Here is a 19,802-nt window from a genome sequence, read left to right as displayed (position 1 = left end):
TAAAACTAAACTATTAGATGAACTAAAATTAGATTAGCTATTTAAAACAGAGCCAAGATTCTGGAATAAGACTTGAGAGGCAACCCAAAGGAATAATCTTACTGCTTAAATGAAATAGAATGTGACTAGAGTTTACCTGATTAACTTTAAAATCAATTGAATTTTCCATCTTTTTTTCTATTTTATTCATAACCAACTTTCTCTATCTCCATCTCTGTCTCTCTGTCTTTGAAAAATATAGTGAAAGTTACTTTTCTGGCATTTATATTGTTTTTTAGTTGTTTTCACTGGTGTCTAACTCTTTGTGACCCCATTTTGGGATTTTCTTGACAAAGATACTAGAATGGTTTGCCATTTTCTCCTTCTGATAATTTTATAAATGAAGAAACTGAGACAAATAGAGTTAAGAAACTCAAGAAAGTCACACTTGCTAGTAAGTGCCTTAGGACAGATTTGAAGCAGGAAAATGAATCTTCCCGATTCCAGACCCAGCCCTCTAACCATTGTGCCATCTAGTTGCCTTTTTCACAACGGAGGAGAGATCAAACTATATATATTATTTTCTTACTTTCCTTGTGGATACCAGGAAACTGAAATTTTGATCCTTCGTGGCCATGAGCAAGGGAAATAGAAAATGCCTTTGCTATACACATATGATCCAGGTCTGATGTTTATTTCAAAAATAGGATTTCTTATTCAGATAACTGTACCCCATTTTTCTATTTCTATAATGTTCCTAACACTCTTCCTTCCACAAATGTCCCTGAAATATGAGACCTACATGCCCATCTTTTGTTATTATTTGATCTTACTTGTTATATCAGTAGAATACATTAGCATAGTCCATAAAATACTCAATCCTACTGAAGAAGAGGAAGAAGTTTTCCATTAGCTAATTAGTAATTCCCTTGGGTTTGGTTATTAGTGGTCTGATTCATTCTTTTTGTAGTTATCTTTTTGTAGTTGATAGATAAGGTTTTTGATGGTTTAGTGTATTCCTGTGCTTTGCTTTGGGTCTTCTTCCAGTAATGTCTGCAGCACTGTTTTTTCCTCTTCTCTAGGATTCCTTTGGATAATATGCTTTGAACAGCATTATTTTTCAAACAAAAATGATAAAGTAAATGTATTTTCCATGTAGATTTGCTTTTTTGAATTTCTACATCAGGTCCCTGTAATATCATCATCTTTCAAGATTATGTTAGCCCTGGTACTCATACCTCATCAGTACTGTTTGCCCCTCAGGTCCCTTTAATGGGAGGTCTGAGTGGAAAGCTCTTTATAAAACTTCCATTTAACTAGGATAGCAGGCCAGCTATCTCTTCATTTCTCACCTGGATGCTCTCCTTTGGACTTTCATCATATTCTGTTTCCCCCTACCATCTGTTTCAATATTTCATAGACTTTTTTCTGTACTTCTATATTCATCATTTCTTAGAGCACTATAATTTCCATCATATTCATGAATCACTAATTGCTGTTCCTTGGAGAAGATTTTACTTCCTTCTACATATTCTATGATCCTGTAGTATAGGCCTCCTTGAATTTCCTTGTATATAAGACACCTAATCCTCCAACTCCATAAATTTTCAGTGCTTGTCCCTCATGCCTGCAATATTTTTCTTCCTCATCTTTGCCTCTCATTTTCTGTGGCTTTTGTCAAGTTTCAGCTGCAATTCCATCTTTTGCAAGAAAACTTTCCTGATAATATTGACTTACCTTTGTGATTATTTCCAATTATCCTATATACAATTTTAGTACATCATTATTGACACATTTTCTCCTCATTAGACTATAAGCTCTTAAAGCCAAGCACTGCTTTTTGCTTACCTTTCTTATTTTCCTTGTGTTTAGCACAGACCCTGGTATATGTTAAGTTTTAAATAATGTTTATTGACTTAAATTAACGAATGCTTTTAATTACTTAATAAATTAAACTTTTATTCATAACAATTAAAATGTTATTTATTATATGAAAGTAGCTTCTGAGAAATGTTGCAGTGTTGTGATTGTTTATCCCCCTTCTTACTTGTCTGAGTACTAACATTTAGAAAAGGAATCACCATATCTAGGTTGTTATTATTAAGAACTCAGGAGGGCAAATATTCACACATTCCATATACATGGTCATTTATTTTTCTTGGGGATTTGAATAATCTAATGTTGTGTTTATCATTATTTTGTGAATAGGCAAGGGGTATCAAAAGTCTTAATGTAGTTTTAAGCTTTAATACTATTAAAAATTTCAAGCCATTAAGATTTTTAAGCTAACTTGTATAATTTCTTCCAGTCAAAATTTTCTTTTGTTTTCTTTTCCCAGGTATTATTTTCTTTTCTTCCTACCAGAGTTCTTATATTAAGTAGGAGTCATACATAAAAACATAGCCATGCATGCCATCAGTTTTCTGGAAATATACATTCAATTTAAAATATCAGCTCTTTTGCAATACATAATGGAACAGGATAATGGATGATTTTGAGTGAAGTTGCTTCACAAAGCACTGAATAGCACTTAAAGAGAGATCTGCATGCTTAGAGAAATTGTAGCATGACAACCAGTTAAACTAGATCATCCTGTCAACGTTGATAGATGAAACTGAAATGACCATAAATACATATAAAATAGGACAGACTTAGGGTTTCTATAATGAACTGTCCTGCTATTTGATAACAATGGAAGTACAATATTTGGAAGCTAACTCTATTGCAATAAGAGGAAATAGAAATGAATGGCACTTAAGAAGAAGACATGAGATCTAATTGGGTCTAATGAAATCTATTTGGAAGACAATATGATTTAAAAAGAATTCAGGCTTATATTTTCAAGATATTGCAGGGAGAAGATTACAAAAGGATGAAATCATCTATTAACAAATATGCCTCCTTTCTCATCTCTTCAAGATGTTTTATTAATTATGGTATTATTGAAGATGTCCTTAGCAAAAATATTTAGACAAACCAAACACCAAATAAACAGGCATTTATTTTATTTCTCCCCAACTACCACCCCCTCACAAATTTGGAAAGAAAAAAAATCCCTCATAATAAATAAGAATATAATAAACAAACTAAATAAACTCCTGCATTGGCCACATTTAAAAATGTGTGTCTCATTTTATGTCTTGTATCCATCACCTACCTCTCTGTCATTTGTTCAGTCATTTTAGTCATGTTGTGACTCTTCTTGATGCCATTTGGGGTTTTCTTGGCAAAGATATTGGAGTGGTTTGTTATTTCCTTCTCATTTTACAATAAGCTACTTACCTTATTTTATATGTCCAGGGCCCCACAATTAGTAAGTGTCTGAGGCCAGACTTGAACTCAGAAAAACTAATCTTCATATTTTCAGGCTCAGTACTCTATTTGCTATGCATCATTTTTTGGTCATTGTGTTGATCAGAATTTTCAAATCTGTCAAAATAATTTATCTTTACAGTGTTGTCATTATATAAATTGTTTTCCTTGTTTTCTACACTTCACTCTAAATCAGTTTATAAAGGTTCCCCTGAAACCATCCTTTCTTTTCTTATAACAATAGTATCCTTTTCTTATCATTTCTTATAACAATAGTATCCTTTTATATTTATGCATTATAATTTGTTTAGCTATTCCCAAAATGATGGGTATTTTCTTAGTTTCTAGTTCTTTGTCACTCCAAAAAGAACTGCTATAATTATTTGTGTACATATGAGTACTTTTTCCTCTTTCTTTGAGTCCTTTGGGGAAGAGGCCTAGAAGCAGTATTGCTAGGTCAAAAGATATACACAATTTAGTGACTTATTCCTAAATTGCTTTTCAGAATGGCTGAAGTGCAATTCACACCTTCATTAACACAGCAAAATTTTTTTTCTAATTAATTGTTATAACATATTATCGCTCACATAATAATAGAAATTATGGAGATTTAAAAGGAAACTAACTTTATTATGAAAAAACCCACAAGCTGTTTAAGACTCAAATTTCAAATACAGTTGCTGATCTACACCAGTAAAAGGTACTGCCTATATCCATTGAACTCTAGATGGTAATTCCCTTCCCTTAAACCTCCTTATCTTCTTCCTGATCCTGACAAAAAAAATATCAGGCTTGGTAGAAACAAAATGAAGACTAAATGTTTCACCTCAAGCAAGATATCTCCAATGCATCTGTTATGCTCACACAACATCCCTCTGTAGCTATAATCACAGAGATAATTATGTCAATACTTCTGTTTTTCAATTAAGGCATAAAACAAGAAGACATATACTTGCCAAAGGTGTTTATAGTGTGATGGAAAATATCTTGCACAAAGTCCAGATGGAAGAGGGATTCTAAATTAATGCTTCTTTTTATAAAAGAAATTGTGCTGATTTATCAGATACCCTGAAACCTCTGCCTCCACTTCTAACACAACCTAACCTTTTCCTGGTGGAGAAAATCCAAGACTGAACTTGAGACCCATGAATACCAATGTCCTCCAGACCAACTTTTCTTCTTCCAACCTGATCCCATAAGCCATCATAGATTAGGATTCAGAATCTTCAATTTCAATTGACAACCTTTTGGCATCTTGGATTGATAAAAACAAGAGTCTGAAATAGAAATGATCAGATCACCACCTCTCATTCTAGCCTGATCTATTTAATGATTATTTAAAAAAAAAAACATTTTTTGGGAAAGCACCCCTATTCCTGCCATTACCAATCCTGACTGCCAAAGTACTGCCACCAATAGATAGATAAGCCCAAGAGCTATAGAAATAAAATCAACATTCTCTCCAGCCCCAGAAAACCATTCATCCTGTTATAAATCTAGACCCTACATCCATCTTTCAGAGGAATAACATTTATGGAAATCCAGCTTGATAACTAACTCTGCCACTTCTTTAACATTATTGCTATTGAAGACTCAGAAAATCTATTTTTCACCATGAAGGGTATTGACACTGTCAAATAGTTCAAAATCAGAAATAGATCTGATTTTAATAATGGAAATACTGTTAAAGAATATGAATGACCATTTCCTATGTTGCTGTACCCTAAGGACCTCAGGCCTTTCCATCTCTGACTCTGGGCAAGTTATTTTATCTCTCTTAGCTTGTTTCATTTTCCATAAAATGGTGATAATAATAATGGCCTTTTCTTCACAGAGTTGTCATATATGTGAATTTATTTATATCCTGCAAGTTTGCTGATATTATTGACTGTTTTGATTAATACTTTTATTTGATTATCCAAGATTCTTTACAGACACTATCATATCATCTTCAAGAGTAAAAAATTTGCTTCTTCTTTGCTTATTATTTCTTCAATATCTTTTCCCTATTTTATTGCTATAACCAGCATGTCTGGTACTATTTATCAGACAGAAATGGTGACAATGTAGAATCCTGATTTTATTGGACAGGATTCTAGTTTATCTTCATTATATATAATGATTGAACTTGGCTATCTATCTATGTATTTAAAATATCTCTTTCTCATATAGTCAAAAGCTAACATTACACATAATGAGGATATAAATGGACACTATATATGTGTGTATGTGAATATATGTAAATATATTTATATATACATATATGTGAATATATGTGTGCATATATAAATATATATGAATCACTCTATAGATACTTTTATACCTACCATCAGTTTTTTGTTTTTAATAAAAATGGATGCTGTATGTTGTCAAAAGTTATTTATCAATATATTTATATGATTTATTGCTGATTTTTTGTGTCAGAATTGATCTTGTTCTAATCCTCCTAATCACCTATCTATACAGTCAGTATAGCCAGTAAATATTAAGTAGCCAATATAAAGAAACAATAGTAGGACGTAAGATTACAAAAACAGCTGAGACTCACAGTTGGATAATGGAATCAGGAACATTGAATTCAAATCTACCCCCAGTTGGATTGTCTGCTGCCATCTATCTTCCTTCACCACCCCATCACTATCCCCAACTTACAAAATGTGTGAACTTGATCAAGAAACACCTTTTTTTTACCTCAGTTTCTTCATCTGTAAAATGAGCTGGAGAAGGAATTGACAAATCACTCTAATCTTTGCTAAGAAAAACTCCATGGACAACTGTAGCCCAAAGGAGTTATAGAGAGTTGGACATAACTTAATGACTGAACAAGATTAAAAAGGGCCATATAAAGACTGTCTAAATGGTAAAAAGAGAATAATTTGTAAACTCTGTTATATGTTAAACAAGAATTATATCCTGTTAATGTGCTGAATCAAAGGAATCAGTTTAATTTTTACTGTCAAGGACTTTTAGTCTTATGATATGTAAATTTCAGATAGGCTTCAGATATCTGCAGTAAGATCAACAGAACACCAAATATTATTGATAATTTTAAAATGAAATGGATATATTAACTTTTGAGTTTTCTTGACAATTTAGAGATGATTTTGATTTGTTAATCAACAAGCTCAAGATAGGTAAAAGTCTGTCCTCCACCAAATCCTAAAAAAATGAGATATCAAACTTTTGATCCAAGAACACTTTTCCATCTCCATTTGGTCAATGCTAATGAATACTCCCAATTCTAATCCTTGGTTACTTGAATGATTCTTTGTGTCTCTACCCTTTCCATTCTCTTCCCTACTGCTGTCTATCTTCCTTCACCACCCAATCACTCTCCCTATGCCTTCTGCCTCTGTAACCACCCATCCCTTTTCACTACTTGTGAATCCATCTGTTCCTACTCCCCCTTCCATCTTTGGGAATTTAATTATGATTTGTTCAATTTATTCCTCTCAGTATGGGTTATTTAAATGATCCATTTCCCCATTAACTTGGATATTTTATAAACAGAAAATTTGAATTTAAGGTAGTTCTATAAGCATATAGTTGGTCAAAATAGTTTCTAATAATAGCCATTATTTCTTCTTCATTTATTGTGAATTCTCTTTTATTATTTTGGTACTAGATATTTGGTTTTCTTTTTCTTTTTTAAAATTAAATGAATGCTTTATTTATTTAATTAGTTTGAAAAAAAATAGTTCCTACTTTTCTTTTTCCATTTTTCAGTTTTGTTAATCTCTTCTTTGATTTTCATGATTTCTATTTTAGTGTTTAATTTGTTTTTTTAAATATTGCTTTTCTAGTTTTTTTGTTAAATTCCCAATTTATTGATCCCCTTTTCTCTTTTTAATCAGAGAAAGTATTTATAGAAATAAAAAAAAATTCTCATTAGTATTGTTTTAGATGCATCCCCCTAAATTTTGGTGTATTGTCTTGCTGTTGTTATTATTTTTAATTAAAATAATACATCATTTTTATGGCTTACAAATTCTTTAGGGCTAAGTTATATATCCTCCAGTTGACTTTTTCCCCATGACTTCTTTTAATATAATTATGTTGCATTTGGTCAGTAAAGAATATCTATAATCTTTTTGCTTTTCTATATTTGTTTGAGGTTTTTAAATGTCCTAAGACATGATCTTTTTAAAAAATATAAAATTCTTTTATTCCTATTCAATAATTACCAGAAATCCATCATATCCAACTTATGTGGGGACATTGTAAAATCTTTTCTTCATTAAGTTAGACTGTATAAGTCCTGAAGTTTCTTCCTATTCACATACTATATAGCTAATGTGGTACAAAAGAGGGCAACTATAGTGAACTGGGAAATGGGAGATAATTCAGAAAAAGGGCAGAAAACATATTAATATGCTATAATGTGGGAACATGAAGATTGGAATGGGAGAGGCATGGCTGAAGTGTAGAAAACTAGGAAGGTCAGGAAACACTTTTTTTTGGTTAAATTTTGGAATGTCAGCATTGGGGAGAACTCTTTGAAGTTTTATAGTATTGAAATTTAGTGCAAATTCATGATAATATAGGTTTCTACAGCAGATACTAAATTTACAGAATGTAGGGGAGAGACAATTGATTACATCTTGGGAGCAGGGGATGGCAAAAGTGTTAGTGTGGAGAGGGTAAGAAGATCTAGTTTTAATTCTGTATCTAACACAAGTAATTCTTCATTTTCCAAATGTGTATTAGAATTGTTGTAACAACTGTCTCATTTGTTTATTGTGAGGAATATGTTTTATAAACTTTAAAAATGTTAGAGAAGAGGAATTATTCCTGTTATGAGATTAAGAAATAAAGGAGATCAAAATACTTGGAACATCAAGAAAAGTTCAGATAAATTTGTTGTTATAGGTAGGGTGTAGTTAGTAATCCCTTTCTTTGTCTATTGATTTGAAATCCACAATACCCAAAAAATGAAAATCAATATATGATCTCAGAGGAAAGATCAAATTAGAACAAAACAACTGGACATGTAGAATTATGAGTTTCAAAGCTTAATATTGAATTTGTTATGAATCTTCATCGATTTGATATATACAGGCAAAAATATATAAACTGAAACTTGTTGATATTCAAATACTTATTCATGCATTTATAATGCACAGTATTATATTTTCCTATATGCACAGTTTATATTACCATACACATGGCAGCCAATATTGGAATCTTGCTACCATGTTGAGGTTAAGATTTGGTGAGGATTCACTTGCTTCTGAAATGTGTACTGATGTAATCCTTTTCTTTTTCTTCTGTTTATTAGATTCCTTTATATGAGAGTTGGAATAATTGGCACTTAATCACCATTTACCCTACTGTACCCTTTACCTTTTTTAAAAAAAGTTAACATGGTCTCCTTTTTTGATTTTTTTTTTTTTTGGTATGGGAGATACAATGATGATTGTTACATTTCTCTCAAGGTCTCTTGAATGATGTCTTAGAAAAATCTTTTAGCTTTATATATTTCTTTGGTATAATTCTCTGGTTGATAAGCTCTGGGGAGATTCTCTTTATTTTCTTTGTCTGGTTATATCACCCGATACTAATCTTTTAGAGATTAGTCAAGTAACAGAATGAAGTCTGATTTCCACTGATAACTCCCTCAAAGAAAGATCCTGCCAAAATCAGGTTTTAACTTGACTTGTCTAGTTATTTTCTAAGTTATTATAGCAAGCTTGTCACATTGTAGAAGACAGTTGAAACAATACCCTAATACTATGATGTGTCTGTGACTTCATCTCTACTAGAACTCACTTTCCTGATGAAGATTGGAAGCAACTCCATTATATATCTCATTCTGATGGATTCTTCTTTTTTGCCTTAGTTATTATTACATTTCTACAGATTAAAAAAAATCTTTTACCATGTAAATAGTATTTTTCCCAGATATGTAGCAAGAAAATTTTAGTATTCATTTTTATACAATTTTGAGTTTCAAATTTTTCCCTCTATCCCTTTCTTCCCCCCCTTCTGAAAATGATAGCAATTTGATATAGTTTATACCTGTGTTATCATGTAGAGATATTTTCATATTGATTACAGTTATAAAAGAAGAAACAGATCAAAAGTAAAAAAAAAGAAAATGTAGTGATCACTAAGCTGCTGAGGAAAACATTGATTATCACAAAATATGGCTACCAGCAAGTCAGCCCAATTTGGCCTTTGTCAATGATTACCTTCTGCCATAGAAAGTCTGATACTGTATATTTTCCTGGTTTTGCTCATTTCATGTTGCATCATTTCATTCATACAAGTCATTCCAGGTTTTTCTGAAATGTGCCTGTTCATAATTTCTTGTTATAAAATAGTAATCCATTACATTCATATACCTCAGCTTGTTCAGTCATTCCCCATTTCAGGGGTATCTTCTCACTTCCCAATATTTTGGAAGCACAGAAAGGACTGCTAAAAATATTATTTGTACATGTAGTCCTTTCCCCCTTTTATGATCCCTTTAGGGTAAAGACTTACTATGAAGTTTGCATAGTTTTAAATTATGAAGTTTGGTTGCCTTTTAGTCATAGTTCCAAATTGTTTCCCAGAATGGCTGGATTTGTTCACAACTCCACCAGCAGCAGTGCATTAACGTCTCACTTTTCCCACATCCACTTCAACATATATCACTTTTTTTTTTTTTTTTGGTCATATTGGCCAATCTGATAAGCATGAGGTGGTATCTCACATTTTTTTTTTTTTTTTTTTTTGCTTGAGGCAATTAGGGTTAAGTGATTTGACCAGGAAGTCACAGCTAGGAGTGTTAAACATCTCAGGTCACATTTGAACTCAGGTCCTCTTGATTTTGGGGCTGGTGTTCTCTCCACTGTACCAACTAGCTGCCCCTTGCAGTTGTTTTAATTTACCTTTCTCTAACCAAAAGTGATTTCGAGTGACCCCCTATTTATTCAACTTTATCTTAAATCTGAGCTGAGGTGTTTCTGGTAGTGTTTGTACATATGCAATGCAAAATGTGTATGCTGTATGTTCAGAACCAAGGCTGCAGTTGTCTCCTGAGGCAAAATGAGAAAGTGCTGCCAAAAACACTTCAAATCCATTGCAGTTTTCCCATTTTGACGATGTAAGAATTGAGAAAAATAAATTCCCTCCTGCTCCCTCCAAATACTGTTTGATTGCATCTCACAAATTTTGATCTGTTGCCTCATTGTTGCACCCTATGCTAGGTTTTCTGTAATATTGATTGTGATTCCTTGATATTTCTTGCTACTTGTAGTATTTTTTTTTTCATTGACCTGATAATTGTGAAATTTGGTATCTTGAAGTCTTTCTTTTGGGACCTCTTTTTTTGAGATTATTGATAACTTCTTTCAAAGCCTCCTTTGCTTTCTGGTTCAGACATCAGGACAGTTTTCCTTGATATTGTCAAGGTCTGCTTGTCTTTCAGGTCCAGGTTTATTGCTTCTAAAAAGCCCAATAATTTTGATATTGTTGTTTCTCCACAAGTTCATTGAATTCTTCTTTTTTATTAAAGCTTTTTTTCAAAATATATGCATGAATAATTTTTCAACATTGACCCTTGCATAGCCTTGTGTTCCAATTTCTCCCCATTCTCCCTATTCCCTCCCCTAGATGTCAAGCAATGCAATATATGTTATATATGTTAAAATATATGTTAAATCCAATATATGTAAACATATTTATACAATTATCTTGCACAAGAAAAATCTGATCAAATAGGAAAGAAAATAAATAAGAAAACAAATGCAAGCTAACAATGAAAAGAGTGAGAATGTTATGTTGTGATCCATTCTCATTTCTCACAGTCCTCTCTCTGGGTGTAGATGGCTCTCTTTATTACAAGATCACTGAAACTGGCTTTAATAATCTCATTGTTGGAAAGAGTCACATCTATCAGAATTGAGCAAAATATAATATTGTTGTTGATGTGTACAATGATCTGGTTCAGCTCATTTCACTTAGCATCAGTTCATGTAAGTCTCTCAGGCTTCTCTAAAATTATTCTGCTGGTAGTTTCTTATAGAACAATAATATTCCATAACATTCATATACCATAACTTATTCAGCCATTTCTAACTGATGGGCATCCAGTCAATTTCCAGTTTCTTGACACTACAAAAAAGGGCTGACACAAACATTTTTGCACACATGGGTCCCTTTCCTTCCTTTAGGATCTCTTTGGCATATAATCCCAGTAGAAACACTGATGGATCAAAACATGTACACAGTTTGATAATGTTTTGAGCACAGTTCCAAATTGATCTCCACAATGGCTGGCTGATGTTGTTTTTGATGGATCAATTTTCTTTATAGGTTATTTTCCCCATAAGGCATTTTACATTTTCTTGCAATTTTTTCATTTTCTTTCTCTCCCTCTTCTTTTTTTCCTTAAAAAAAATGAAGCTCTGCTCCCCAAGTGGAAAGAGCACCATTTCAGGCTTCTTATACAGTGATTATAGGTCCTAGCTGTTTACCTGTCACTGCCCTCAGACCCATTGGGGAGCTGTGTGTCTGTGCTAACTGAGGACATAGAATGAGGGTGGAAGGTACTGCTGGAGGCTCTAGGCATATGACAGCTTAACTGGTCTAAGGGGGATTCTATTGGTGGTTTCTGTTGTGTGATGAGGCTGGGTGAGGTGTTTTTGTGGTCCTATGGTGCTACACTGAAGCACTTGGTGTTTTGGCTACTGGAGGATATCTAATTTCCTCTGGCAGTACTGAGGCTCAGGGATTTCTGTTTCCTAGAGCTGGGGTCAGCAGGCTCCCCTGGTTTTGCCTAAGAACATGGGATGTTCTGATTTAGGCATTTGTTTACTCCACCACACTGTACTCGGGATCTCCCTGTCGATTTTCTGAGGTGGGATTTATTGACGGCTCATCGAGGAGTTTCTTGTCTTAGGCTGCCCCACTTAAGGCACCTGCTCCTTACCTGAGTGAGAAGGATCCCTTCTACCAATCTTCTAGTTTCCTTGGCTGAAAGATTGCTTAATCCTAACTTGCTGGTTCTACCTCTCTAGGACCTCTCTTATAGTGCTATTTTATAGTTGTGGAGCGGTGAACATAGGAGGTTTGCTGCAATTCACTGTTTATTCCACCCTCTTGTTTCCAGAAGTAGAACCTTTTCAGGATTTTTAGTAAGAATAAATGTAGGCATTTATGTAGTATTTTAAGATTTGCAAAACACAATTCCTAGATCAACTCATTTGAACCTTTCACCAACATAGGAGGTTAGACACACTGAGGCCAAGAAATATTAGAGGATTAGCTGCCAATTATATTACTTGTATATGGTAGAGATGGAATTTGAATCTTTTTTTTTTTTCTTCTCAAAATCATGTCTGGTTCTTTTCCCACTATATTACTTTGTCTTGAACTATTCATAAATTTTCATCAATCTTTCATAAATTACCTTCTTGATATATTAGATCTAGTTTTCTGGTTTTTCTCCTATCTCTCAAGTATCAATATATCACCAATACTATTGACCTGTTGTCTTTATTTGTATTCTACAACTGGCATAGATTTTGCAGTCACATGTATCTTTACTGATATCTCATCTACCATTTATTGAAGGCAAAATTTTAAAAAATTGATGAAATGGTGTGACTTATTTAACATGACCTTTGGATTACTTGCATCCTTCTTCTGGGTATCTGCTTCTTGTGTGGCCACAAAATGACTGGGAAAATGTTGCTATAAAAGGAGGAGGACTTTTATAGTATTGTTCACTCTGGATAATTCTCAAAATTAGATCTCCTTCCTACTCACTTTTAGTCCAGGCCATCATCCATCTGTGACATCTTTCTAAAGCTGATGAAATAACTCATTGTGATTTCCATTCAGCTGAATGTCACAGTCTGGCTATTCTGTGACTTTCAGCTACTTTATTTTTTCTAGTGTGAATTGTTAGACCTATCTATTTTGAATTACTATGGGGATAGATGCAGTTAGTACAGTTAGTACAGTTTTGTTGTCAATAGGGCTAGTTTTCCTTTTGCTTTGACTTTTTCCTGGGCATACTCTTTGACAGTGGCTTATATCTTAGATGAGCATATGTCTCCTGGTTTCATGCTATGCTGGATGTCAATGCTAAGTGCATGACTGAACAAGTTATCTCCATAATTACATCTGTCACAGAATATTGTATAATTTAAACAGGTGCATGGGAGAGACTTTGAGAAAAAACCTTCCAAGCTTCATTGTGGACTACTGAGTCAAATTGCTTTACAATATTATTTTAAAAAGGTTTATTGATGCCTTTTGTTTCTACATCCCAGACATTTCCAAAGATAACACTTTCTCTTTCAAATTCCCTCCCCACTGAGTCTTTCATTGTAGCAATGGGAAAAAACCCAGCTAATCAGAATTTCTGAAACATTAGTTACATTTCATATTGTATGCAACAATATATACCCATTGTTCTTACCTCTCTAAGGGAATAAATTATTTGCATTTTTAAGCTCTTTTCTGGTAGCAAAGCTTTGCTATTACATAGGCATCAGTTTTGTTTTATTCTTCTTTTTATTATCATTGTTGTAAGTATTACATATAGCATTTCCTTATTCATTTTTCATATTTCTCTGAATTTTTGTTTCTTATGTTACATTAATATTCCTTTATGTTCATATACCATCATTTATTTAGCTATTTCCAAAATGGTTGATATGTACCTGGTTTCCAGTTCTTGGCTTTTATCATTCAATTAGTAAACATTTATTCATAATAAATATTGCTAATGTGCCATGTACTATGCTAAGAACTGGCATACCAAAAAGAGGCAAAAAAAACCAGTCCCTGTCCTCAAGAGGTTCATAACCTAATATTTGAGACAATAAGTGAGCAAATACATATAAACAGGATAAATAAGAAATAATTCATAGACGAGAGGTACTAGAATTAAGGGAGATGGGAAGGACTTCCAGTAAAAGATCAAGTTTTAAGTGGTCAGAAGAAGAGGGAGGGAATTCCAGTCATGAAGGACAGTCAGAGAAAATTCCCCATGCTGAGTGATGGGAGTATTTTGGTCATGGAAGAGCAAGGAAACCTCTGTCACTGGATTAAAGGATACTAGAGGAGGCTAAATTGTAAAAGACTAGAAACAAGAGAGAGAGGGTTGAAAAAGGACCTTGAAGATCCAAACAGAGAACTTTATTTGATCCTGGAGGTGATAGGAAGGCACTGCAGTTTTTTGAATAGGGGGTGACATGGTCAGACATACACTTTAGAAAAAACACTTTGGTGACCGAATATAGGATAGATTGGAATGGGGAGAGATAAGGCAGACAAATTCACCAGAAGTCTGTTGCATTAATCTAGGCACAAGTTGATGAAGACCTGTCACCAAATTGGTGACAATGTCAGAGGAGAAAAAAAAAAGGTGGGGCATAATAAAGTAATGCTATTGCAAAAGCAAAATCTACAGATCTTGGTAACAAATTGGATATGGGGAATGAGAGAGAGTGAGGAATTGAGAATAATGCTTAAGTTTTAAACCTGGGGACCAGGAAGAATGGTAATGCACTCTTTATTAATAGGAAAGTTAGAAAAGGGAGAAGGTTTAAGGGGAAAGATAATGAGTTTCATACAGATATGTTGAGTTTAAGATATCTACTTGTCATCCAGTGTGAGAATAGGAAATGGAGGTAAGGAGAGAATTTAGGATAGGACAGAAAAATTTGAGAATCATCAACATAGAGACAGTGATAAAATGCATGGTAGCTGATTAGATTACCAAGCAGTTTAAAGAGAAAAGAAATGTGGGCTCAGGTAAGAACCCCCTTGGGACACCTACAGTTAGAGAGCATGATCTGAATGTGGACCCCTCAAAACAGACTAAGGAGGATAATTCTAATAGATAGGAGGAGAACCAGGAGAGAGTGGTGTTCTAAATCCTTGAGAGAAGAAAGTATTAAGATGAGTCAAATGTTCTAGTGATATTAAGAATGAAGATCTTTAAATTTGGCAACTAAAAGGTCACTAGCAAATTTGTAGAGAAAGGTTTGGTTAGAATGAGGATATCAGAAGTCAGATTAAGAATGGGGTTAATGAAAGGAGAGTGAAGGTATCGTTTATATATGTCCTTGTCATGGAGTTTAACCACAAAAGACAGAGAAGATATAGAATGAAAGTTAGTAAAAATGGAAGGATCAAATGATGTTTCTCTGATAGGGGAGACATGGAGATAAGGAATGAACCAGTAGAAAGGAAATCATTAAAGACAAGCTATAGAATGGGGGCTAATAGAAGGGTAAACTATTGAAAAAGGGGATGAAATGAAATTACTTGTACAGATGAAGGGGTTTGCCTTGGTAAGGGATAGGCTCACTCTTCAGATGATATAAATGCATGACGAAATAATGGAAGAAATTATATATGAGTGTTATAAACAAAGAAGAAAAGAAACAATGGAATTTATGGTAAATAGCTTTGATTCCTCCTCCTGTAAAATAAAAGGCAAAATTCTCAGTTGAGAAGATAGAGGAGGTGGAAGCTATAGGAGTTTTGAGAGGGAATGAAAACATTTGAAAATATTTGGAGGGCAGTCAGGTGATATAGTAAATAGATTGTCAGGCCTGGAGTCAGAAAGATTCATCTTACTAAATTCAAATCTGGCTTAAAAATGCACTAATTATGTGACCTGGGTAAAGTTTTTCATCTGTAAAATGAGCTGGAAAAGGAGATGGCAAACCACTTCAGTGTCTTTGCCAAAAAAATCCCAAATAAGATCATGAAGAGAAAGCCATGACGAAAAACAACTGAACAACTGAAGAAAATATTTGGAAGAGCTGCTATGGATAGTGGATTAATGAGCTGATAAAAGATTGCTTAGCAGCAGTGAGAGCCCATTTGAATTTGTATAATTAGTGGACTCAAGCACAGCCATGTGATTTTTTTATACTTCTTTTTTTACAGAGGAGTAAGGCAGAAGATGGGAATGATCAAGTCAGAGGCTGACAGAATGCAATCACCAATAGAATAAGAGTGCTAAAGACTCAAGAGAAGAGGTAGAGATGAACTAGTTCTTCAAGGGATTAAGATGGGGAGGAAAGGAGAGTTTTGCTAATGCAAGGACGATGATCTGGGAGAAAACTGAAGGGGGTGAGACATAGAAGGTCATAGCAGGGATGCAGAACAGAGTTTGGTAAGGGAAGTTAAAGAGAAAAGTGGAAAACAAATTGATATGATCATTAAAGGGACTTTAAAAATATTTACAAGTATTGTAAATCAAAAATCAAAGGAAAATAAGTCTTTTAGGGAGGAAATTATTATAAAGAAACATGAATACCATTCTTCAAAAAATCATACAGAAGTACTATCCAGAAATATATTGGAAGCAGTCAAGTCAAAATCATGAGAATCTATCAAAAAACTGCCAAGTTTTACACACCTAGAATCACCACAATCAAATTTTAGAGCTATAATATCAAAGAATGCATTTTGCAAACTATAATTAAAAAATTTCTTCAATTTCCAAGAAGAACAAATCCGAATGGTACAAGATTACTCTGTGCTTAAAGGGAATAATAAGAAAAAGTGAAATGTGATATTTAGAAGAGCACAGGATTTGGCTGACATTCAAAAAAGTAATATCACCTCTAAGACTGAATCTAAACATCAAAGAAAATAATCAGAGATTCACTAAAAAGAATTTGAGCTACTTCTTTTGAATGATTCCAGAGGTGAGTAGGGTATTCAACTTGTGAACTGACCAAACAGCAGAGAGGTAAATCCTCTCAGACTGAAGTGAAAAACTAACAAATGAAATATTTTCTCATGGCTGGGGCTAGATAGAGACATGAATGTCGGTGAGTGAGTTGTTGATTGTCTATTTAAAAATCCTTCCCATATTGACTAAAGGACATTGAGAAGAAAAAAGGGTACTACTAGACTAAAATAATTTAAGGGACAAAAGAAATGAAATTCATTTCCAAGGATAAAATATCTCCAGTCTGAGGGGAAAAATATGAATGTGGGAGCATAGCAATTCTAGATTTCAGATTATTTTTAAAGGTCATCAAAACTATTTTGTAATCATTAAAACAGAATAGCAGATTAGTAGAACATATTAATAAACAATAAACAATAAACAGAAGAAATAAAACATCAGAAGACCCATGTTTGGTAAATATAAATATATATACTTTATTGGAGAAAAAATTTTGACAAAAATTTCTGGAAAAACTAGAAACCAGTTTGGCATAAATCAGGCTAAGATCAATATATTATACCATGGATTATAGTAAGTGACAAATATATTTGTAATCTGTGCATTGAATTTCATTCTTTATGAGAGGCAATTAAATGATGCAGTGGATAGAGCACCAGTTCTAATATCAGGAGGACCTGATTTCAAATTTAGCCTCAGTCACTTAACACATACTAGCTGTGTGACCCTGTGCAAGTCACTCAATTTCAATTGCCTTGCAAAAAAAAAAATTTAGATGAGCTGATGATTAAGTGCCTTCCACAATTTTGACTAAGAGAAGAAGTCTTAACCAAACTAAGATTAGAAAAGATCATAAAGGAAAGGAGGCTATTGAGTATTTAAAAAAAAAACTTTGTCACAAAATGAAATGAAATGATGATAAAAAGAAAGTAAAACTCAGAGTAAAAAACTAGTGAAGAAACCAGATAATATGAATGTAAAAAAAGGGGGGATGCTACTAAGATGCAATCATTTTATTAGATATTTGCTATGGATATTTTTCTTTGTCACATTGTGGAGTTCTGTTTCAAGGCAAGGGATATTATTTTTTTGGAAAAAAATTTCCTTTCAAAAGATTTGATGTGAAGACAAAATGAATGAATAAAATGTATTTTACTATTTTTAGTAAAAATGAATCTAACATCTTTTCAATGGCTTTCCTACATAAATATCTGGGTTTCTTACAGGCAGAGTGTTCTGTTGTAAAATATGACTCATGAAAAGCTTTCATTTTTTTCTTTTAATTTCCTTCTTTGCGCCTTCCTTCTTTCCTTCCTTCCCTCTTTCATTTCTTCCTTCTTTCTTTCCTTCCCTCTCTCCTTCCTTCCTACCTTCTCTTCCCTTCTTTTCCCTTCCCTTCCCTTTCTTTCCCTTCCCTTTCCTCTCCTCTCTTTTCCTTTCCTCTCCTTTTCCTCCTCTCTTATCCTCTCCTCTCCTCTCTTTTCCTCTACTTTCCTTTCCTTTCCATTCCATTAAGTATATCCTTGGTGTTTAGGCCAAATGCATACAGATGTATTTCACAATGGTGAGAAATTTGGTATAGAAGTTGATAATTCCTAATTTTGTCTTGTTCTCTTTTTGGTGTAACCGTGATCTTATTGTTTTCTCTGAATTGTAAACTATTTATAAGATCTTGAAAGTCAATCATCAAGTTCCTTGAAAACTGTTTGCTTCAATGCAGATTTTTTTGGTATGTATACTGACTTTGCTTCTTGATTTCATATTAAGTGCCATTTCTATTTCTTCACATGCTATAAAAGTCATGTTGTGATAACACTATCATCAGTAATAAAAATAGCTCACAATATGTAATTGGTTCATTTATGCTGTCTTGACTTCTCAATATTATAATTTTTATACTGGTTGGTTGACCTTGGAAGAATTACTTAACCTCCCCATGTTTCAGAAAAATTTCAAAAAAATTCTCACATCATCAATAGGATGAATTGCCTTAGTACTTGTTATATGAATGAAATCACAGGTCAAATTTTTTTTTAAATTACTGATGCATGGATTTTTAGGTTCTTTCCCTGACAAAGGTTAACCATATTCTTTTATAAAACTTACTTTGATTCCACAGAGTGCTAGACTCAATGGAACACCAATCTTCCTTATTGTATTGATTCTTGCATTCTTAATTATAAGGGCTAGTCAAAGGGGTTACAGAGTAAAAGAGAAATCTTTTCTCTAGGGAGCATTTACATTTAATAATGGAACATCTATTAACACCCTACTATTTTGCAATTTTAACTTACACTTAACATTTGGAGTTTGGGGACCCTCAGGGAGTATTACATTACAGAATCTCCATTTTTTATGCCAAAGTATGAAGACATTTACATGCCATGTGTTTTAAATACACTAACATCCATTTCTATAAAGACCTCAGTTTTGCTACTTCTATCAGCTTAGATAAAATTAATTAGATCTTTATATTAAGAGAGAATGGCAAGATTAGTTTTGTATGTACATGTGTAAAATTTTATAAAGAAATTGGATAGTAGCCAGAAAATGAATCTTTCATCAACCAATTCATGCTTAAGTATTAGTGAAGCATTTTCCTTGCTTCTTTCATATCCTTTCTTGTTAATTTATATTTATCTTAGTTCTTTAATGCATCTGCAAATGGATCTGGCTTCTGCTTCCTTGCTAGGTTTGCAGAAGTTCTCAGGGTGACAATAGGACCAAGTTTTCCTAGGTAGGCTTTATCTAGATTTGCTGAATGTTTCCCTGGACCACACCAACTTTTACCTCCTTGCTAGGCTTTTAAGAGGCCCCTATGGGACCACACCATCACTAAATCTCACCACTATTTGCA

The sequence above is a fragment of the Antechinus flavipes genome, chromosome 4, assembly GCF_016432865.1.
Source record: "Antechinus flavipes isolate AdamAnt ecotype Samford, QLD, Australia chromosome 4, AdamAnt_v2, whole genome shotgun sequence".
NCBI classification, from domain to species: Eukaryota; Metazoa; Chordata; class Mammalia; order Dasyuromorphia; family Dasyuridae; genus Antechinus; species Antechinus flavipes.
This window is presented reverse-complemented; position numbering follows the sequence as displayed.